Source organism: Paramormyrops kingsleyae, chromosome 16 (genome assembly GCF_048594095.1).
Source record: "Paramormyrops kingsleyae isolate MSU_618 chromosome 16, PKINGS_0.4, whole genome shotgun sequence".
NCBI classification, from domain to species: domain Eukaryota; kingdom Metazoa; phylum Chordata; class Actinopteri; order Osteoglossiformes; family Mormyridae; genus Paramormyrops; species Paramormyrops kingsleyae.
Window position 1 is genome coordinate 10,363,962 of NC_132812.1, and position 21,519 is coordinate 10,385,480.

A 21,519-nucleotide genomic window follows, 5' to 3' on the forward strand; every position below is an offset into this window, starting at 1 on the left:
AAATGTGTTAATATTTATTGATCTAAAACAGAAGTTTACTCTGATTTAATGTTTGACAGTAAAGAAAAAGAAGTTCTTGTGTTTTTTTCTGAAGTGTATATAAATATCTGGTTTCAACTGTATATGCTTGCCTCATCGTAGCATATCTCCTGGAAAAGACCTATTATGTTGCCTAATTCTATTTACTGTCTTTGTATTTTTACATTTAGAATTTTACTTGTATGTTTAATTTGCTTAAGTCTTGATACCACCTGCACAAAAAGAAATTCCTTGTACTTCTTTGTACTAGGGAAACAAAAGATTCTGATTCTGATACTTTTATCTAGCATTGCTAGTGCCAGTGGTGAAACTTGCCAGTGCTTAGTACTGGGATAACGGTACATTATTTTTCATTCTATGGAAAATGAAAGATTGATCTGCTGGCCAGATTTAATAAGAGTCACGAATGTCTTGGGTCGTATAAGTTAAATATAAATAAAAAGTTGTGTCCCGTTTGATCGTGATCAATCCGCCCAATAGCTAACAAATAACTAAAAAAAAGGCTTATCCTCCATTGTATTGGGGTAGTGGTGTAGTTTCGAATTACGTGTGAAGTTTAACCTACGAGCTTTTTGCGTCTCTCATGCTTATTTAGCTTAAAGGTCCCAGTTCCTGCTGCAACACAGGAAAGTAACCAGGAGCTACAAAAGTTCCAGGAACTTGTAAACCGGGACCTGGTTCTGGAACTTCGGTGCTTTTGCACCTTTTGATGTAGGTATCTTTGTTGTGGTTATGCCCTAATTAGACAGGAAACATCCCCTGTCACCTATCGCACGCGGTGTCGTGGATTCGCATCAGAGGGGGCCCCTTAACGCAGTGACAGGCTTCCCCATCCCATTGCCTCAGCTCCAGTGCTTCTCCCGTCTAGTGCCCCCCCAGCCCTCATCATTATTCTGGGCAGGCTTCACGATGGGCCTTCCCACTCGCTGCCCTGGTGGGCTCATCACCGCGGTAACGGAAACTGCCGAAGACCGTGAAAATTCAGGGCTACTGCAGACTCGGCTGCCTGCGGGGGGCAGTCATGAGCGAGGATGCGGGATTGTAGACGCACCGGGATGGCTGCTGTGTCAGGTGTCGTCTGCCACGGATGGCTAAAAGTGCATTTCAGCAGTGTGGGGGAAGAGCAGGATGGAGGGATGTCACACACAGATTCACTGGTGTTTCCTTCTGCATGCTGTCCAGCAGAGTGCTGCATGTGTGGTTTCCCTGGTAGCGTGTTTATTGTCCAACGCATAGAGGTTCCCTGCGGAGGAATGTAATTGACCAACCAGCATGCTAATCCTCAGCCTTTTCCCCTACAGCAAAAAACAGGAAAATGTCACTGTTGCTGATTTCTGTGCTGTTTTTTCTGGATCTATCTTGCATGGCGGTGAAAATAGAAAATGCATATTCTACATTTAGGAAACTGTGTGCAATGCTAATAATGATTTTAAACCAGAATTGTAAATTAATTCATTCATTTAAAAAACACTGCTTCAGTAGAATGACATCATAAATGATTGTGCACTCTGGTACAAAAGGGAATAATCTTTATTTCTAAGGGAAGCTCTAGCCTGACCTGGAAGCTGTATCTACACAGTGTTTGGGCTCATTCAGGTAAGCAGAGCTGTCCTTCTAAAGCCATTATTCACCTGATTCTGTACGCAGGGTGTCATGTTCTGTCCAGAAGGATCTGAGATAGGATCTCAGGGGGATCTCCTGGGGGGGGGGGGGGGGGGGGTTGCCTGTAAGTTACACAAAAAAGAGGAAAAACAAACAGACTCGCTTAAAAAAAAAAGTGGATGTTAAATATTTACCTGCCTGCCATAGCGGTCTAATTAAAGCTTTCATTCCGCACGGGGCTCTAATTGAATCAGCATGTGGGCCGGGCTTGATGTGCGTTGACGTGGCAGGGGGGAGGGGCCCAGTCTGCCTCAGAGATCAAAGGGAGAGAGAAAATCCCCCAGACCTGCTGGCCACGATCAAAGCAGTGGGGTGGCACGCTGCTCTCTCTCTACCCCCCCTCCCTGGTGTGTATCGCTTTCACCCGAGCACCCGCTTTGATGCCCATTTCGGCCCAGAAGATTTATTAGTCAGCAGAAAGCATCTGATCCATGCAGATAATGTGATGCCCACGCGTCTGAAATTCATGTATCTTCTTAGTCATTTCTCAGCTATGGCACAACTGCAAGCTGCTTATAAATACATTTACCACTGGCTGTAGCACAAATAGGCACATTTTCACACCTTGTGTTCCACATACTTGCTGCAGTCCAGCGTGTGGCTCAGTGGGCTAAGATGCTGTACCTATAATCAGAAGGTTGCTGGTCGAAATCACAGTGATTTTGCTTTTGGACCATTGAGTGAGGCACTGAAGCCCCAGTTGCTCCTGGGACTAGCTGACTCAGCTTCTCAGGTCTCTGCTGAATATAGAGAAATGTGAAAAATCGTGGCTTAACACCAACGGATGCAGAATTGAGTGGGTGATGCTGTCATCTTCCCAGATGCCCTATCGCGGGTTTGCATCTGGCCCCTGCTACGTGTGCGTGGGCCATTCGCACATTATCCCTGTGTTTGCGTGGGTTGCCTCCAAAGATATGCTGCTGCGGTATATCCCTTCCTCTGAAGCCCCCCCTTTTGAGATTCCTGTTGTGCTGGTTGCCTACTGTATCCCTGCCTCTAACGTCGCCCTTAACATGTGAGGTTCCTGTGGAACTGGTCACCTATCTGCATCCCTGCCTCTGAAGTCTCCCTTACTGAGTGAGATTCCTGTGGAGCTAAACACACATCTGGATCCCTGCTCCTAACGTCGCCCTTAACATGTGAGGTTCCCCCGGAGCTGGTCGCCTATCTGTCTCCCAGGAACGGCTCCAAATCCCCACTATGCTTGTTACGTCATATAAAACATGCAGATGATTGATCAGCATTGATGAGGAGATACAGCCTAAGCGCAGATGTGACTCAGAAAAGGATAGAGTACGTCCCATTTCTCACCTAAAAGCTTGTCATTACAGTTGCTATTATTACTGTTTGGAGATGGAGCAGATGGAGAAGCCTTATTTGTTACTATGCCACCCTCCAGGCAAACAGTGTGTGATGGATGTGCTTAAATGAGTCCTTACAGGTTGTGCTAAATATCAGCAAAGTAACACGGGTGGCGTTCCGTAACAGTATAGCCAGTATCTCAGCTGGTTAGCGCAGAGTGCTAATAATGTCAAGGTCTGGACTGATCAAAGGCCAAAATTAGCCTTAGGGGGCCGTGTGGCTCAGCTGGTTAGGCTTTTGTGTCTGGCACCATAAGGTTGTCAGTTCAAATGCCTGGCAGAGTAGTCACATAGAGCAAGGCTCTTAACCCCCCCCCCCCAAAAAAAAATGCTCCAGGGACACAAAAATATGGCTGACCCTGTGCTCAGACCCCAAACTTCGCTCTCACTTCAAATCAAAGAATCAAAGAGCAACCAAGCCTGGTGGGGGGGGGGCAGAGATGCAGGGGGGGTTTCCTGATCCTGATCATCATTAATCAATTATTCTTTATGACATGGAAACAAGGGCTACTGAATGAAATGTACGAGAGAGAGAGAGAGAGAGAGAGAGAGAAAAGAGTAAAAATGCCTAAGATTTTACAGGAAGGTGACTTTTTTTTCCGAATGCAGTTTTTTTTAATGTAAGTCAATCTCCAGACTGCGTTTATGCGCAGAGATTCTGCTCTTGTGAGTAATATACTGTGGCAGTTGTTTATATGGAGGAGAAGGCCTGACCTCAACAGCCTGGCAGGAGCTGGCAGGGGGAATGGGGGGTGGGGGGTTGTCGGAGATCAGCTCGTGCGCCCCCCCCACCGTCCTCCCACATGGCCCTGCTTGTACCTGCTCCGCAGTTTACCATGTGCTTAGGGAAAGTGCATTTCACACAGGTGTTACATGAAGGTTATGAGGTCACCAAGCAGCTTAGTACAGGACCTGTAGCTCATGCTGGTCAACCGGGGGCGCTATTCAGTATCAGGGGGCGCTAACTTAAACCCCCCCCCCCCCCCCCCCGAGAGCGCCACATGGGATTCGACCTGCACTGCCAGTAATGATAAGCTGTTCCCTTGGTCCCAGGCTCTTTAAATCTCAAAGATCAAGTACTGAATTCAAATCAATAGCTTGCGATAACCTTTTATGGTTTTTGTCATTTAGTACCGTTCCTTTTAACAGCAAAGCATGTGTGTTCCTACTTACGATAATAATGTATAGCCAATCAGCAGTAACCCCAGCCTTCCAACGGGCCCTAATGGTAACATCAATCAGGACCTCCCAGGAAGCAGGCGGGAACAAGTGGCCCCGAGATAACATCAGCAAACGAATCCTCCTGCAGCATTAAACCCAGGGTGCGTGTCTGGTTGGCTGTCATTCCGTTGTCTTGCTGTTGTCCTGTGATCTAACGCAGTTAGCGCTCTGAAACCTTGAAGAACAAGCGAGCGCTCGCCCTACGCAAAAGAGAGCCAGTGTATGTGTTTTTTTGAGCTGCATTCCCGTTTATGCACACGCACAAATGAGGCTGGTTATGAGGCACTGTCCCTCATGCTCAGAAACTATACTGCCCTTATGTTACGGACCACAAGCTATTGAAGCCTGGGTGCAATTTTCTGTTACGCTGCATTAACCCTCTTCAGAGAGATACAGAGGCAAAAACGAGAGAGCAAATAAAATGAGGGGGAGAGAGAGAGAGAGAGAGAGAGAGATGTCCCTGAGGTGATGAGTGATTCTCTGCTAAGCAGAACCAGGAAGTGATCATAACAATGCAGATCATCAGAGGTTGGTTCAGGAGTGACTGACTGACATCACATTAAAATCATGGCTCCAGGCCAAGCAGAGGCTAGTCATATTTATTTTTACTGCATTTTAATCTTACACTTCTTTATTTCTGCTTCAGGAATGAGACTATGGGATGCCAGGAGGAGCCACACAAATCACAAGCAACATATCTGCTGATGTGCAGGAGGCATAAAATATGCTCTATCACTCTGTAGAAGTGAAACAAGAAAATAGCTTAGCATTATGCTAATCTTCTGCCGTAACTGCTCTGGTCAATGAGATAAGGGCACGGGATTTTATTAGGGGTGGGAGTTTCATAAGGGGGTAAAAAATGGGGGGAGGAGGGTGTAAAAGAGGAAAACCCTAAATATACATATTAAGGAACAGTCAGAAAATCACTGACTGTTCCAGCAGTTCTGACACCTGAGCAGTGGTGGCAGTGTGGAAGCATTGCTTTTTATTTTCACTACAGCTGGAGTGAATTTAATAAAGAACACGTTATTGTCACCCTTGCGTAAAATCACACTTACGCTGAAAAGCGACACCCCGTAGCGCGTGGAGGAGCTCGGCAGAGGACCGCCTCCAGATTCAATCGACGCGATGGAGGGAACATCTGTCCTCCAGGGGCGGCTCTGCTTTTCAGCCCGTTGTGGAATTTGCGGGTTCGAGACTGAAAGCAGCCACGGGGGGCTACTCTCGCAGAAGCGCCACGCTGCCTAGAATGCTTCCCCTCCCTCTAGCCCCCTCCCCCCAGTTTATATGGAGCCTGACTTTGATGTGCGGTTTGCCTCTAGGAAGTGATACAATTCTCATGGACTAGATTTGGCTCTGCATGGGGTTTATATACAGCTTTTGCTTTTTACTCTAGATACATGGGGAAGTAGTTATTTCTCAGTTATTCTTTTCTACATTCTGCTCCTTCCCCTTTTCTTGTGACTCTGGTCATGCCAACGTCATTGAAAAGTTAAACTACAATGCGATGAAGAAGAAGAAGCACAGACAGGTAGCGTGATGGCACAGTGGTTAGCCCCTCTGCGAGTCATGGCCCTATGTGTGTGGTGTTAGCATGGTCTCCCCGTGTCTTTGTGGGGTATGAGTGTTGGGGCGGTGTCCCATCCTGGGTAATTCCCTGCCTTACGCCAGTAGATTCCAGAATAGGCTCTGGAAGCCCGGCAACCATGAACAGGATAAGCGGGTACAGAGAAACAAGTGGATGGAAGAAGCACAGGTGACACAGGACATAGGCGAGACACGCTGTCCTCAAATGTCAGAGGTCACATTTACTTTCCTGTATTAAGCACCTTGCTATGTTTAAGGGATGGTTTCTACAAGGGATGGTTTGATTCAAATCTTCATATCCCAGGGGACAAAGGCAGAAATTTCGAAAGGATCAGGTCAGCATGGACTGCAAATGTGCAAGAAAAAATTGCAAATGCACTACTTCAGTATTAGGTCATTCCCACTGTGATGTAAGAATACTGAGATATAGGCAGCTTCACATCAATGGCGCAAAGAACATTCAGTCACCATCTGGATACCCGAAGCAAATGTTTAACAGAAACCACCTTTCCCAGCCTGACTGAAAACTCAGGAGCATAAGAGATGAAGGACAGACACTATCAGGTGTTTCCATGCCAACTTGTTGCGGTACATGTGAATTATGAGCTAAGACAGTCTTTGTGCATTTCCTTAGATTGTTTGAGGGATCCTTAAGGGTGTTTGAGTGGCAGCCGTAACAGAGGAGGCTGTAACTTGCCCCCCCCCGTCACCCCCTGATGATGTGTGGTCATCAAGGCAGCGTCGAACGACTTGAACAGCAGCACTGACATGCATAGCCCATGAGTAACCAGCGAGGGAATGGTGGCTTGAATGACCCGAGATGGGAAGGAGCAAAGAACATAATCAGGCATGGCTGGAATTTCACGTGGGCAGATACACAGGCCAATCCTCGGCTGAAGATATCTGTGCTGGATAAGCGAGTGTAACCTGCCCTTCTGCTGCCGTTTCTCTCCCAGCTGACGTCAGTGTTTCAGGGTTTCAATAAGAGTTTCTGGTGAGAAATGTAGCCGTTAAAGTATCATTTTTCGAAGCAGTAACACACACGCAACAATACACACGCGATACATCATTTTGAAGTCTTCCCACCCAAACAATACTGGGAGCTGAACTGAAACACCGTGCTATATATATACAGCACTGCAAAAGTCGTAGGCAGGCAAAGAAAATGGTGTTTAAATGATCTTCATTTTGGCATTAAGCTATGGTATTGTGTCTGTCAAAGTGTGTCAGCTTAGCTATTTCAAACCCTCTCCTAAAGTCACCCCAGGATTTGCGGCAACCGTCCAATACACCCATGTTTTTTGAACTCAACCAGTAACAGAACTCATATGACTAATCGATACCTGATTGAGTTATGCGACTAATTAAGTTAATTAATTAAGTGCACTGGTGGTGAAATGTAACGAATCCATGGAATGGGTGGGGTGCCCCTGAGGAGAGGTTCATCTAGCCATCTAACAGGATACCAGTAACTTTTTCTGAGCAAAAATACACTTATTACCCAGATATACAGCTTTAAACATTTTTCTTGACGCTTAGGTCTTTGCACAGTGCTACACATAATACTCCTTAGTTATATCTTTTATATTCATTAGATTACCCCATTCTCTTCTCAAATAACCCCTTAGGTGAGAATTCAAAATCAATATGCATTGTCAAATTGTATAGGTTCATTTACTCCTGTTCTCTAGATATGTTCACAATGACCTTCTGTGATATCTTAATTATCAAAATGTGGAGGTTTAGCTTTGTGCTGAGTAGTGCGCTGACAGTGTTACAGTGGTGAATCTAATGGACTAAGGATTAGTGAAAGTGAACATTATCTCTCAGTATTAGATACTAAGCATGTCCAAAACAGACATCATTCCCTTGATAAAGATTCAATGGGTATAAAATTGTGCACAACCCTGTTAAAATGCCAAGCTTTTGTGATACAAAAAAATGAGACCATGATAAATCATTTCAAAACTTTTCCCACTTTTAATTTGACCTAAAACCTGTACAATTCAATTGAAAAACAAACAAATCTGTTAGGTGGAAAAATATAAAAAATAAAAAAAAATTTTTTTAAGCTGGTTGCATAAGTGTCCACTCCCTTAAACACCCTTAAACTGATTTATCGTGATCTAATTTTTTTGCGTCACAAAAAACGGGCATGTTAACAGGGGTGTATAGACTTTTTATATCCACTGTATGCATTAGTAATGCATAAGTAACTCCCAGATGAGAGCGGCGGGCACAGTGATCTCAGATCGCCGGCCAATCAGAACTGCAGCAGACGCCAGCCCTGCTGATACAGCATCACCTCGCGACCTTGCCAAAAGACCACCGAATGCCTTCACGCTCAACGTGCACTCCATATGCGATCACAAAGAACCACATCGCGTCATGTGACCTGTGAAGACACAAAACAGGCTAACGAGCCAATGCTAAGGAGGCTGGCCGGCCTATTCGATCATTTCAATAGTTTCACTTCTGGCATGAATTCACCTACAGCTGCATTGTGGTTTGTGAGTAAAATGCTTCCAACGGACATCTGCGGACTTCCCTTGTCCAGACTCTGTGAGAGGGTTTGTGTTCGGCAGAGAAAATCTGCTTGTTTACCATTTCTGCACACCGCAGAATTATTATTATTAGCATATGATTTTTATGCAGGGCTTGTTCGACTGGATGTGTGGGAGAGTCTAATTTTGTGCTTCATCTGTTTCTCGCTAACCTCCTTGTTGTGTCTTGTTAGCACTAAAGAGCGGGCGCAGGGACAGATGCACCCCCGACACGCCGCCGTACCTTTGGCAGCCGCATTCCCGCTAACGCATGCTAATTTCATGCTAATTCATGCACCTGGTAATTAAAGCATCGTGGAGCCATCAGCGCGCTGAGCTGCATGCTCCCATTTTGCCGCGGCGTTAGAGAAGCCTCACCGTGACAGGTTCGCCACGCCCCAGTCCCCTTATGCCACCCCAGTTAGAACTGATGGTCTGATGAATGACCTGGTTCAGTTGCCTAGCAACCGAGTGCCTCCACAAGCCTCGGCTGATGAATCTCACAGCGTTGGTGAGGTACGAGGAGATCAGCTCATACAGGGGGAAAGCGCAGAGGACTCAGCATTCAGAGAGACATCCCAGGGATTATTTTCACTGCCACATCAAGCCAGAAAAACGTTCTATAACTCCTGTAGTAATATGTATACTGCAACATTACTTACTGAGACAAATCGACTGGATGGTGGAGCAGGCACTGAAATTTTATGTGAATTCAATAAAATATGACTGATTATTCTTCCAGTGATCAAATATTAAAACATGGCAAAATATTACTGAAATGCTGCAGCGTTCCGCCTCTCACCCCCATAACCGGGGCTGATATTCCATGCTGGCTCCCTATACGTACAGTTTGCCTGATTTTTCCTCAAGTCTGGTTTCCTTCTGCTGTCCAAATAGCATGCAGTCAGGTGAGGTGGCACCTCTAAACTGCCCATCGTGTGTGTGTGTGTGTGTGTGTGTGTGTGGGCCTGCCTAGTAATGGATTGGCATCCTGTCTGGGAGTTTTCCCTGTGCTGTCTGCGCTTGGCTCAAGGACACCCGTGAACCTGTACTGGATAAGAGGATGGAAGATGGATGGATCATTTCAGCCATAGGCTGTATATTTATGAATCAAGTTCCTTGCAAGGCACAATTATACTTTTTTGCAATTCTGTCTGTTTAGAATGCAGCTGAATTTAATGCTTTAGATGTTTTTTTTTTGGGTGGGTGGGGGGGGGGGTTAGTGGTTTCATAGAAAACCAAAAGAAAACATTCCCTTTGTCCCTACAGTCTGTAGTATCTGTGGTAAAAAATTATGTTGCTCAATTGTTAAGTTTATTGTACAACAATGAGAGAGCAGGAAATGGTTTTCGTGGGTGGGTGGTGGGGGGGGGGGGGTATGAATGAGAGATTGGATTTCGATGTACATTTAGAAGTTTCCCTATGATGGCCTGGCATCCCTTCCAAGGCGTCCCCTGCCCTTAAAAACAGAAACTAATTATACATGCATATATACGGGAAATATGGGTCCTGAAAGGTCCAGCCTTATCACAGCCCTGGATTTTTGGAGAAAGCAGCCTTTGTGCTGTTAACTATAAGTGTCATTCATTATGGTTATCTGCAATGAAAGGAAGAACTGAAAGTTTATGGCCTTTCAGTACAGATTCGTCTGATTTAATCTTAGTGTTGTGTTTTCTTCAGAATCTTTTTTATGTTCTTTTCTGATTCTCAACTTTCTTAAGCTATAGAACAACACTTTGAATTTGGCAGGTTTACAAGGGTTTGGTACTATGACTCCAGCTGATAGGAACTCTGTATATTTTAATTGAATCTATCATATGTCATATATGACAATACATTTAAGGGTCCTGTTCAAATATATCGTAGGGCTTTAAAGGGTGATTAAGTCATATGAAGACATAGGGCTGTTCGACAGGAACATTGGTGTATTTTGGGCATGCTCAATACAGCTAGTGACTTTCTTATGTGGGTGTTTCACTTGACCGGCTATACCAAAGGCTATGAGAGGCCAGATCACAAGCTCTGCCCAACCCATCCCAACCCCCAAGGGTCAACTTCCTCATTAATGTCCTTAGCTAGTAGCATTACCAGTATTGTTCTTTAAAAATGGTTCTCTTTATAAATTGAAGGGGGGGGGAGCAGTTGGCGCAAATTTTTGTGACACTCACAGCCTCAGGGGATAAGGGAAGTGTAAGCGAGAACCTCATAAATCCTAGAATAATGTAACCAGAGAGCATAAAAGTGTTTGGGCATGTTCTAGGAAGAGAAAAAGATGAATGTACTGGAACAGATAGAAGGAGTCATATTTTAAATCAGCCGTAATCCAGGATATTGTGTAGTCATAAGGACATGCAATTATGAGTCATCTCAGTTTAGTTATAACAACTCCTGGTTTGCTCTGTGTGAAGCTCATGTTCTCTTACCTTAATTCCAGAGATTTTGAACATGGGTTCCAGACTATTGTGCTCCTATATATATAGGTAGGTGGGTAAAATAAGTATGACCTATGAGTTGGTCTTGCTAGGGCAATTATGGGAAATCTGTTTACAAAGTTACAGATATTTTGTATCCCCAAAAAGGAAGCTGACTGTCATTCACATTGTGGGTTTACCATCTAAAAACTCCATGAAGTTTCCCAAACTTTAATTAAGGTGACCATTGTGAAAATAAACAGCAAAAAGGAATATTACAATGGTAAGAAAGGGAAATTGAATGTGACAGTAGCTTCATTAACCTAGACGCCAAGTGGTGTTTACTGACTTGGAAACAATGAAGCCATTATGTCACACATTCAGTCCCATTCATTCTGAAATGCACCCAAAAAAAGGTGCCACTGAATGAAAAACGCTATTGGGAAACCTACCTACATGGAGTCCACAGAGAAATGACTTTTTGTACTGTCCTGTGTCATTACATCCCCCATTGTTTCATTTGTGGTCTTAAAGGTAAAAGTGAAACACATAACCAAGGGTTTCAATGGCTCTGAAGAGGCATCTTCAGCCAAATTACAATGTGCATAGATACTCTGGTATAATGTAGCAAATGGATCCTCCAATTTTCCTGTTATACTCCATCTTCTAGCTATTTTTGGGGAATCTGGTCCTATATTTAGAATTTTACAGTGTATGACCATGCAGGTCATCAATGTACAACATCGTCATGACGATGGTGGATGACAGGAACAGATTTAGAATGAGAACAATGAACACACCGCAACCCATCAGTATAAGATAAAAGAACTGTCCAATAAAACGAAAGCAGAACCCAATAAATCCATAAATCCAGCATCGGGCGGCATTATAGATATTATGGTCTCAAAGACTGGACCTCAGTAACACAAGGCCTTTCTTAACTTTTTCATCTGCTCACAGGATGTCTGGAGAACAGGTCCAGACATCTGCCTTCGGGACAGTTTCAGTGGCCGTACCATCAAGTGACCTTGCGATTGATCTGGGTCACAGTGATTTGGCACAGAGCGAATGAGAACAGACGGAGCGAATCGAATCCATCCTCTGTAATGGGACATTTTGCCGTGGAGCAGATCAGTGTTCCGCCACACTAATTACGCAATACAGCAAGGAACACGTGACTGAGTTTATAGCAACAAAGTAATGACAGTAATAGCTACACCTTTTGCAGAGACAAACCTCTTCATGTCACACGTTTGGTATTTCATTTAATGCAGGTTTTTTTAATTAAATTTTTTTATTTGTTTTCTCCAATTATTCGACACTTTTGTCTAGGGAAGCACATATGGGCTTTGTAATACGTTTAGACCAATATCAGTGAGTTTTAGCCAGACACTGAAGTACACTTCCTGTCATGATGTCATATCCTGGTGTAAATAGACCAAAGCATATGTTCTGTCACCAGACATAAAATGTGTAAACCTGTCTGCGATACAGTGACATACCATATAGAGAAGGTAAAGTGAAGGTTGGCATTTCTTGTCAGCATTGAGCTTATGGCAGTGGTTTTATCATTAGGCTGCAGTGTCATCATGCCTCTCGTTTATAATGCCGTTGCTATTGGCTACGGGTTTCTTACTCCTTGGTGTTCTGTGACACGCATCGTATATCGAAGCCAAGCATGCAGTTCCTTTGTATGACACAGCGGGCACAGTTGAAAGTGGGTCAGTGATTTCCATTATGCTAGTGTCATAGCTGGCTACCTGTAATTGAATTCCTGGCTGACTGGCCAAGCCGGGCAGCTGGCGCTAACCCACCAGGTGCCCTTGTACCTAGGAGGGCTGCCGCCTCCTCTTGGAAGCTGCACACGGGCCCTCCGCAGCTGCCGGGGGTGAAACAGTGATGTCCTTGTCTCCGCAGTCTTTGCAGTGCAGCGATGCTGTAAGTGTGCCAGAGGAAGTCAGCGTGTCTCTCCGTCACCGAAGCCTTTCATAGAACTCCCTCTGCCCCGCTTCTCAGTCTCTCCCTCTCGTCACACGCCCACAGAGCATAAGAACGGGAGTTTACCAGACTTCCTGCCAAAATGGCTGCTGACAACACTCACCCCCCATACACCAGTATTTCAGTGGTGCATAGTGAGTCAACTCCTAATGATGCTGTATGTTGGCAGGATTGACACGAAGCCAGGATCTGGTGCTTTGAAATGAAGCGGCTGACTGCACTGCATTGTGAAACCCAACGGCTGAAGCTGTGGAGTCTTCTCCAAACAAGCAGCTCCTTGTGCCCTTTCTGCATCCCATTAGATATCCCACAGAGCCCAGGCTAAAATGGGGGGGGTAAAAGGTCTCATTGACCCTGAGCTAATGAATCTGTCACAAGGTTGCAAAATTCAAGATACCATCTACAGGCAGAGAATGGAGCTTGTAGCCAGGAGGGTCGCGGTAAGTTTATAGTATTCTGTGGTCTGGCATCTGTCTCTAACTTCCACAAAATCCTGCTAATCCAGTTCCACCTTGTGACTACCACCCCTGGCATGTTATAATCTCCGTGCTGACGAGATACGAGGCACAAACGCTGACACGGAGGAAGGAGAAAGGTAGCGAGGCATCTCGTATGAGCAGCTGCTGTACGTGATCTTTTTCAGTTCTCACGCGACCAGGGATTATCTTTGTGTTTTGTCAGGATTCACTTAATCGTTCAATTTACTTTTATCGCAAAGTCAGGGCAAACTGAGAATAGATTTCTGTTTCATTGGACTAGGAGCATGAAGGTCCACGTGGAATGTGTCAGATAAGGGTGAGGTAGCTATAATGGCCGTGTGTCCATCATCGTGGCAGGAGAACAGACCCCAGCCTCTTCTTTTATGGCCCCAAATTACTGCCCCCTTCCCATGTGTTATTTTTGGGGGCCGTAGTGACAGTGAAGCAGCTCTGGTCTGTTAGCCAGCCACACCTGCCTTAAGACTGTAGAAGCATTAGTTACGGCCCCGGTCAGGACAGCGCCCCCCAAGGGTGCTTCATGCTAGCAATTTACACACCTCAATGCAAGTGGAGGAGCAGGCAGTGGAGATTATTGCTTGTGAAAAAGCAGTAAGAACCTTGGCATCACATGCGATGAAAAACATCAACCTTGTGCAACACGTGATGTCAGATCATACCCAGATCGTCTTCAACATCCAGCTGCTGAATCGGTCTAGGATTCCAACATTTAGTACTTCCTACATTTGTGGTCGACCAGCTGAAGCCCCGATCAAATTCGGCACCCTGACATTCTGGGCTGTTACAGGGGCTACAGACTCCCGTCAAACCCTTTAAGGACATGAAGTCAGCTGGCAATCCCAGTGAAGATGCTTTGGCAATGATCACCAAGCCTTTCTTAATCTCAGAATGGAACTGAAGATTTAGTCTTACTACATTTAGCTGCAGATGTCCTGCTACTTTTTAAATATTTAAAGATTCTTCTAGAATCTCAAAAATTCTATAATAAGTATTTGATTGGGGAAGTTAGGCATATGTCAAAAGGAGTTCAAATCTATTTATTTCCTAGTTGCTAAGCAAAATGGCAAACAGAATGGCCCAAAATATACAGTATATATTTGCATAGTAGGTAACTGCATATTAGACAATAGCATGGTGGTTATAGACTTTAGCTTGAAGGGCACCATAATATCCTTGAGCAAGACACCTAAATTGCTTCATGGAAATATATAACTAGTGGTGAAGGTTAAAAGCATCAGCTACCCACCTAAATGTAAACAGAGGCAGCTGTAGAGCTTTACACACTTATAATGCATTTAGATCTGAATATTTACAGATGTGATTCCACTTGAATTGTTTATGAATCTTCAGAATATCAGATGAGCTCTGCTCCAACACGGGGCTTTGTTGTTTCTGAGACCCCCCTCAAAACTCACTTTAGGGCCTTCCAACCCCCCCCCCCATATGTTTCAAAAACCAAATAAATAGAGATTAGAGTCAGAAGATCGTACCTAGCTAGCAGGATTGCAGAACACGCTGTTTCAGCATCTCACATATAAGGAACAATTCTTTTTTTCATATTTAGTGTAGTGAATATTTGTGGCCCCCAAACTTAGGGGGCCACAAAACACACAAAGTAATCAAGGGAATTTATAGAGTTGAAGTTTTTAGTGCAAGAGCAGCTGACAGCTGGAACAAATAGCATTCAAGTCATCGCAGGCATGTGACCGAGGGTGGGGCGCGGAACCCGAATAGCGGGAGGAGCGGCTGCTACTCTGGAGCGAAACGCGGTAACTGGACCCCCCCAAATGAAATCCCCTGGCTTCCTGCTGACGACAGGAGCGTGTGGGGGGCTTTGTAATTTTACCATCACACCCCCCCTGGGCATGTCTTCAGTATCACCCCCTCCCACTTTTCCCAAATATCACTCAGGCTCCCCGTGTCACCGAACCCCCTTGCCAGGATGCTCATTAAAGCATTCCAGAGAGAGCAGCAGCATTCCGTAACAGGAGCAGTTTTCCGTGTGGCGGCAGGCACGGTCTGCTCTCCCACTTACCCCCTAGATATACAGCCGTGGAAAAAATTACGAGACCACTCTATGTTTTTAAACAAATCTGCATTTTTTAAATCCTGGCTTAATCGTGGTTCTGCTGGCAGGAGGCTACACTGAGCGCAAGGTTGTTTCCAGATTCAAAATTTCTAGGACAGCTGCACACAAGAATAAGGTGAAGCAGGAGACACTGAGAACAACCAGAAACCAGCCAGGGAAAGGGCGGAAGCAGATTCCTTATGCCAGTGATGACCGTTAACTTATGCGACAGTTTCTCACGAATCGTAGGATGACCTCAATGGGTAACATTAAGTGCAGGTGTGAAGTGCACTGCAAGGACAGTTCGCATCAGGCTCCTAGAAGCAAGACTGGAGTCCCATAAAGCAAGGAAGAAGTCCTTCAATAATGAGGAACAGAAGAAGAAGCAGGCTGCAGTTTGAAAAAATATATATATTATTCACAGACACCCCACCCTTAAACTGAGAAATGAGTGAAACAAAAAATTGTGCTGTGGTATATTAATTTTTTTCCACGGCTGTACTTGTTATCTGTGAGGATAACGCTTCTTCCACTACCTGCAGAGATCTTCCACAGTGAGGTGAAGGTCACCACCACCACGTGGATGTTTATGATGGAGCAAAATGGTGATTCAGCCGTTTGGAATCTGTTTATGAGCCAATGTCACAAAGTTTTGTCACATACACACTTACACTCTGGAAAGAGGCAAGACATTAGGAATTAAACAGTAAACATGAAACAATAATCATAAATATTCATAGTGCTAATTGGCAGCAAAGTAGTGCATATGAATCTAAAGTATTTACATATATAAGCTGCACATGTGTAAGTTCAGTAGGCTATTGCATTGATCCTAGACCAGGGGTCTCCAGCTCCCGTCCTAGAGAGCTACTGTCCAGTAGGTTTTCTATTCCTTCTAGCTTCTGATGAGCCACACCTGTTCCTGGTGTTTACCTGAGAACAGCTATGGCTCATCCGAAGCTACATAGGATAGTAGACCTACTGTATAGTGGACCTAGCTATCCTGGACCGGAGTTGGAGACCACTGTCCTCATTAAAGACCCAAATTGCCTGTGGAAATATGGTTTATGATGATGAATGTGACTCGCAGACAGGCTAGAAAGGGAGAGGAATCAATAAATCCCCAGGTCCGATACTTTGTAGCATCTTGCAAAGTTTTGAATATTATTCAGAAACAATGAATCTCAACTTTATTTCAGGTATGCTTACACCATACCAAGATTATCTAATGGATTTCAATCTTAGTACTTGAGATCTTGTATGTAGAATTTTCTGGTCTCTGACAATATAATATCAAGTGAAATTTACTAAAGCAAATGTCACATACCAGCTGGGACCACCCATAATGTACACAGTTTGTATTTTTATAAAGAATAGGGTGGTCATTTTGTCAGTTATAGTTAACAAGTTACCAGTTTGTGGTTGAAAAACATATGAGGGACTTTAGCTGTATGCGTTGCTACAGCCATATTTCCATGGTTTTTCCACGGAAGTTGATCATCACTTTTAAAAAAAGACTTTTCAGTTATTTTAGACTCAAATCCAATTTCCTTTGGAACGATCATGCAAAGCATCGCATTATTATTCTGTCGTTGGCTCCCCTCAATATCACGCCGCGAAGAGTGACAGGAAGGGGAATACAAAATCAAAAAATGGAAAGAAATAATACCACCCATCTCCAACACTTTGCCAACTGACAGATCTAAGCCTCCTTTCTTCACCAGCTTCATTCCCACTCTTCAGCAGTTTGTCACAGTAGATATTCCCATATACTGAGGGGATATTATGGGATGCCATGCAAAAAGAATCTACTTGATTAATGGTGCATACGCTCACCACTCTGACCTTTCACCATCAGCTTTCATCATTCCAAAAATCCAAAAATTGAAATATATAAATGGCACCTCTAAAGATGCTGGAAAATTGCGCATTCAAAAAGTATTTATAAATAAATGAGATGACAAGGGACAAATAACTATAGCATCCGTGGTATTAACTTGCTTCTTATACTTTTTGTGCGGTTACGCTCATTGAAGCACTCTCATCTAAACTTACTGGCTCAGGTGTGAATCCATCTGTGCATTACATCTTCACTGTACACGATACACAAGAAGCCATACTCTGCTGATTTTTACACTTTCTATTTTATATGCAAAAATATAGCCTAAATCACTAATCTTCATTCAGCCAGTGTCAGTAGGCATCGCCGAGACCGACAGCTGGTGGGTGATGTGTAACCCCGGCCTGCCAGGCTGTGCTGTACCCTCATCTGTTATGATATGTCACCCATCTTGGTGAGGTCATGCCTCTGACCCCAGTCCCCCTGCACAACATCTACACATGTTACTTTGGTGTTAACATTACTAATTAATGTTGATGGGGGGGCTAAAAAGCCACCTCTGCACTCAGAGCTTCTCGTTATCTATTCTCTTGGGATGGCGTCTCCAACAATGTGGGGATGATGTCACCATACAAGACAGGCCATGAAGAATCAATAATTCATGCTGGGAAAGATGAGCGTCATCAGAATCTTACAAGATGGGTTAACTTGACCGCATAAAGCGGTGATGTCAACCGAAAAGCATGAGTGATACCGTGTGAGAGCGACATCGCTAACGGCAAAGCTACTACTGGTGACAGTTCGACCACTGAAACGACACAGTCTCACTTTCAAACTCATAAATGTTTGTGGAATGACCCTCATTTTTTGCAGTTGCAACACAGATTTTTGTTTTTAAACACAACTCCAGTGCAGTTGCCTAACTACCATGACACCAACTGGCACAGAACACAACTGATTCTTATCATATCTGATTGGGAAAAAAACATACTGCTAGTATGACCTGTTATTACACAGGGGTCTGGGTGAGTCCAAAATTTTGAATTTGAAGAACTGGGTTTCATGCTAGCAAAAATGCCTGCAATGTCCCAATGAGGGGGCGGCACGGTGGTGCAGTGGTTCTTACTGTTGCCTCACACCTCTCGGCCCAGGGTTCAAGTCTCCACCTGGGTTCCATGTGTATGGAGTTTGCATGTTCTCCCCGTGTCGTCGTGGGGTTTCCTCTGGTTTCCCCCCACAGTCCAAAGACATGCTGAGGCTAATTGGTGTTACTACATTGCCCATAGGTGTGCAAGTGCGAGTGAATGGTGTGTGAGTGTGCAGTGCGATGGGCTGGCCCCCATCCTGCGTTGTTCCCCACCTCGTGCCCATAGCTTCCGGGATAGGCTCCGGACCCCCCGCGACCCAGTAGGATAAGCAGTTTGGAAAATGGATGGATGGATGTCCCAATGTGCAGGTAGGAGGGCCCTACTGTTATTACCATGTAATCTACACACTCCTCTTTTCAAATGCTTCACAGTTAGCCACTGATGATGGGCTTATAACATACCGTGTGTGTGTATCTCTGTGTGTTTTTGGGTGTGAATTTGGGTATGGATGGTAGGGACATGTACCGACCAATTTTGTGGAAGTACTGTGCGTGTTTAGGGGGGTTCGGGGCTGATTTAGCCCCTACCTATGTTGAAACCAAACCTAATGTTGAAACCAAAGGCCCGTGGTATTTGGGCCTTTCCCACTCAGAGATATTATCTGAGGGACCAAATATTTACACCTGAATAAGGTCATCCCTTTTCTGTCTGGTTGGGGGGGGGGGGGTATGTGTTGATTTGTCTCTATTTTGTAGCGTTTCAGCCATAGATGGATGCATAAAAGGCCAACCTTTCCCTTGCTACTGAGCAAGCGATAACTCTCCATCATGCTCCAGGTAAAATACATACTGGTACTTCTCTTAAATAAAGAGCATGTTCCTATAAAACAGACATCCATTAGTGTAGCTCAAACACATGAAAAGGTCCTTTACTTGAAATCGGCGATGAAAAGAAATGCTTCTCTCTATCTCACACACTCTCATAGAGAGCCCTGATTCATGGCTTTTAAAGGAAGCCTTGTTGACAGAGGTAAATGCAAATAAAGCAGAGAAAGAGATCTTCTCTGAGGATGCCCGGCCTCCAGGATCAGTCTAGGCTGGGTATTCCATGGTAAATAATGCGGATCGGCTTTCCAGTGGGGCCCATCATGGACTACTCCAGTAGCCTATGCAGAGTCCCAGGAAAATAGCCCCCATGCCCCCTCCCATTATCTAGAGAGAACCTTAGAGAAAGCCTTAGATTTTGAGAGCTGTTACACAACAGCAAATTGGGGGGGGGGGGGGGGATAAAACTGAAATTAAGATACAATTATAATTATTTAGAAATGGTACAGTAATTTAAGGTAATTAGATTTAAAGACATTGAAGCTAATGCCTCAATTTCCCTCCTTTTTTCTCTCACTGCTTGTTCTCTTTAGGGTGACAGTGGTCCAGAGCCCATCTCAGAGGCCACAGAAGTCAGGGAACAACCCAGGACCCAACCGGCCCACCACAGGGCACCAGCACACACTGAATCCTGCAGACTCCAACCCTGGTTCCAAAAATTTGGCTCATCCTTGCTTCTTTAAGACTGAGGTTTTTAAATAAATATCCTGTTGCAGATTTTACTGCTCAAATTTAATTTGGCCAATCAGAATAATATAATATTTCTTATTTTAACTTGGTAAATGATGATCTGAGATGCGACCAGCACAATAAACAGGACCCAAAAGAGTTTTAAGAGGGAGTTGCCAAGCGGGTGTGATTAGATGACATTAAAATACACGCTCACAGAAAGTCTTGGGGCGCTTGATTAATTCTGTAAAAATATTGCAGATTTATTGGTTTATTAACAAAAGTCCATTGACAAGTAATGTTGAACATATCTGCACAAATCTTCTGCACGAACATACTCTTTTTACTAAGTGTCATCATTTTTTGTCTGACTCATTCAGTTCTGTTCTTGCATTTTGCTATTAATTGCAACTGTAGTCATTGGCTCCCAAAGGGATACTAAACAAAAATGCTTGGTGTTTGTTATTGTGAAGGTGTTACTAATTAAAAAGCACCAAATGAGACTGCTTGCCAATGAACTTTTTAACTCAGAAGAGCTGTTTTAGGACTATATTTTGGGTTTCAATCTATTACTACTTGAAATTAATGTTTTTTCTTAAAACTGCCGATTGTTTCTAATGTGATAATATTAATGTATGGTAATATTTTTTGTAAACAAATGAATAAAGTAATATTTTTTATTATAAAACAAATAAATTTGCTATATTGTTTACTGAAATAAGCAAGCGCCCCAATAATTTCTATGAAGACCAGTAAATATCTCCCTCATTTCCAGGTGTCAGATGTTGTGAGAGGAGATAAAGTGAGACCTCCAAGGTAAGATTAATTTTTAACTGTACCACCTGTGAAATATGAATTCTTACAAGTAATATTTGAGAAGTGTGATTCAAAGGACCACAGGGGACCTTTACACTTATTTGATTTGATAATAGTGCATCATTATGTTTCATTTCTTTGCTAAACAGTTATTTATGATTTTTACAGTTCTTTCAATGTCACTTCACCTTTACCCATTGTTAACAAGAAATGGATTAACTCAACTGGGGGCCCTAAGCTGACACTGACATCAGCATGGACACTCAGGTGTTGCTGATTTAACTAACCCAGGCGCCGCAGCCTTGATTAACCTGGGGTCCGCAGCCTTAACTAACCTGGGGTCCGCAGCCTTAACTAACCTGGGGGCTGCAGCCTTAACTAACCCGGGGCCCGCAGCCTTAACTAACCTGGGGGCTGCAGCCTTAACTAACCCGGGGCCCGCAGCCTTAACTAACCTGGGGGCTGCAGCCTTAACTAACCCAGGGGCCACAGCCTTAACTAACCTGGGGGCCGCAGCCTTAACTAACCCAGGGACCGCAGGGGGCCACAGCCTTAACTAACCCGGGGACCGCTGGCTAGGAGCTGTTCTCCCAAGCGGGCAACTGCAGCTATTTTTTTGAGCCAGAAGAGAAACAAGGGAGAATAAAAAAACGATGGAACGACGGGGTGCCGGCAGTAACGCTTGCCAAGCAGGGGGTGCCTGCAGATCGATCTGCAGGCCACATTTAATATGTTTAACTGCCCCATTTTCCCCGAGGCGGGGTGGGGCCCTGATGTTTGCCAGGGCCCTGGGCTGTAGCCTGGAAAAGCCTGTGCATTAACCTGCACCTGGTGA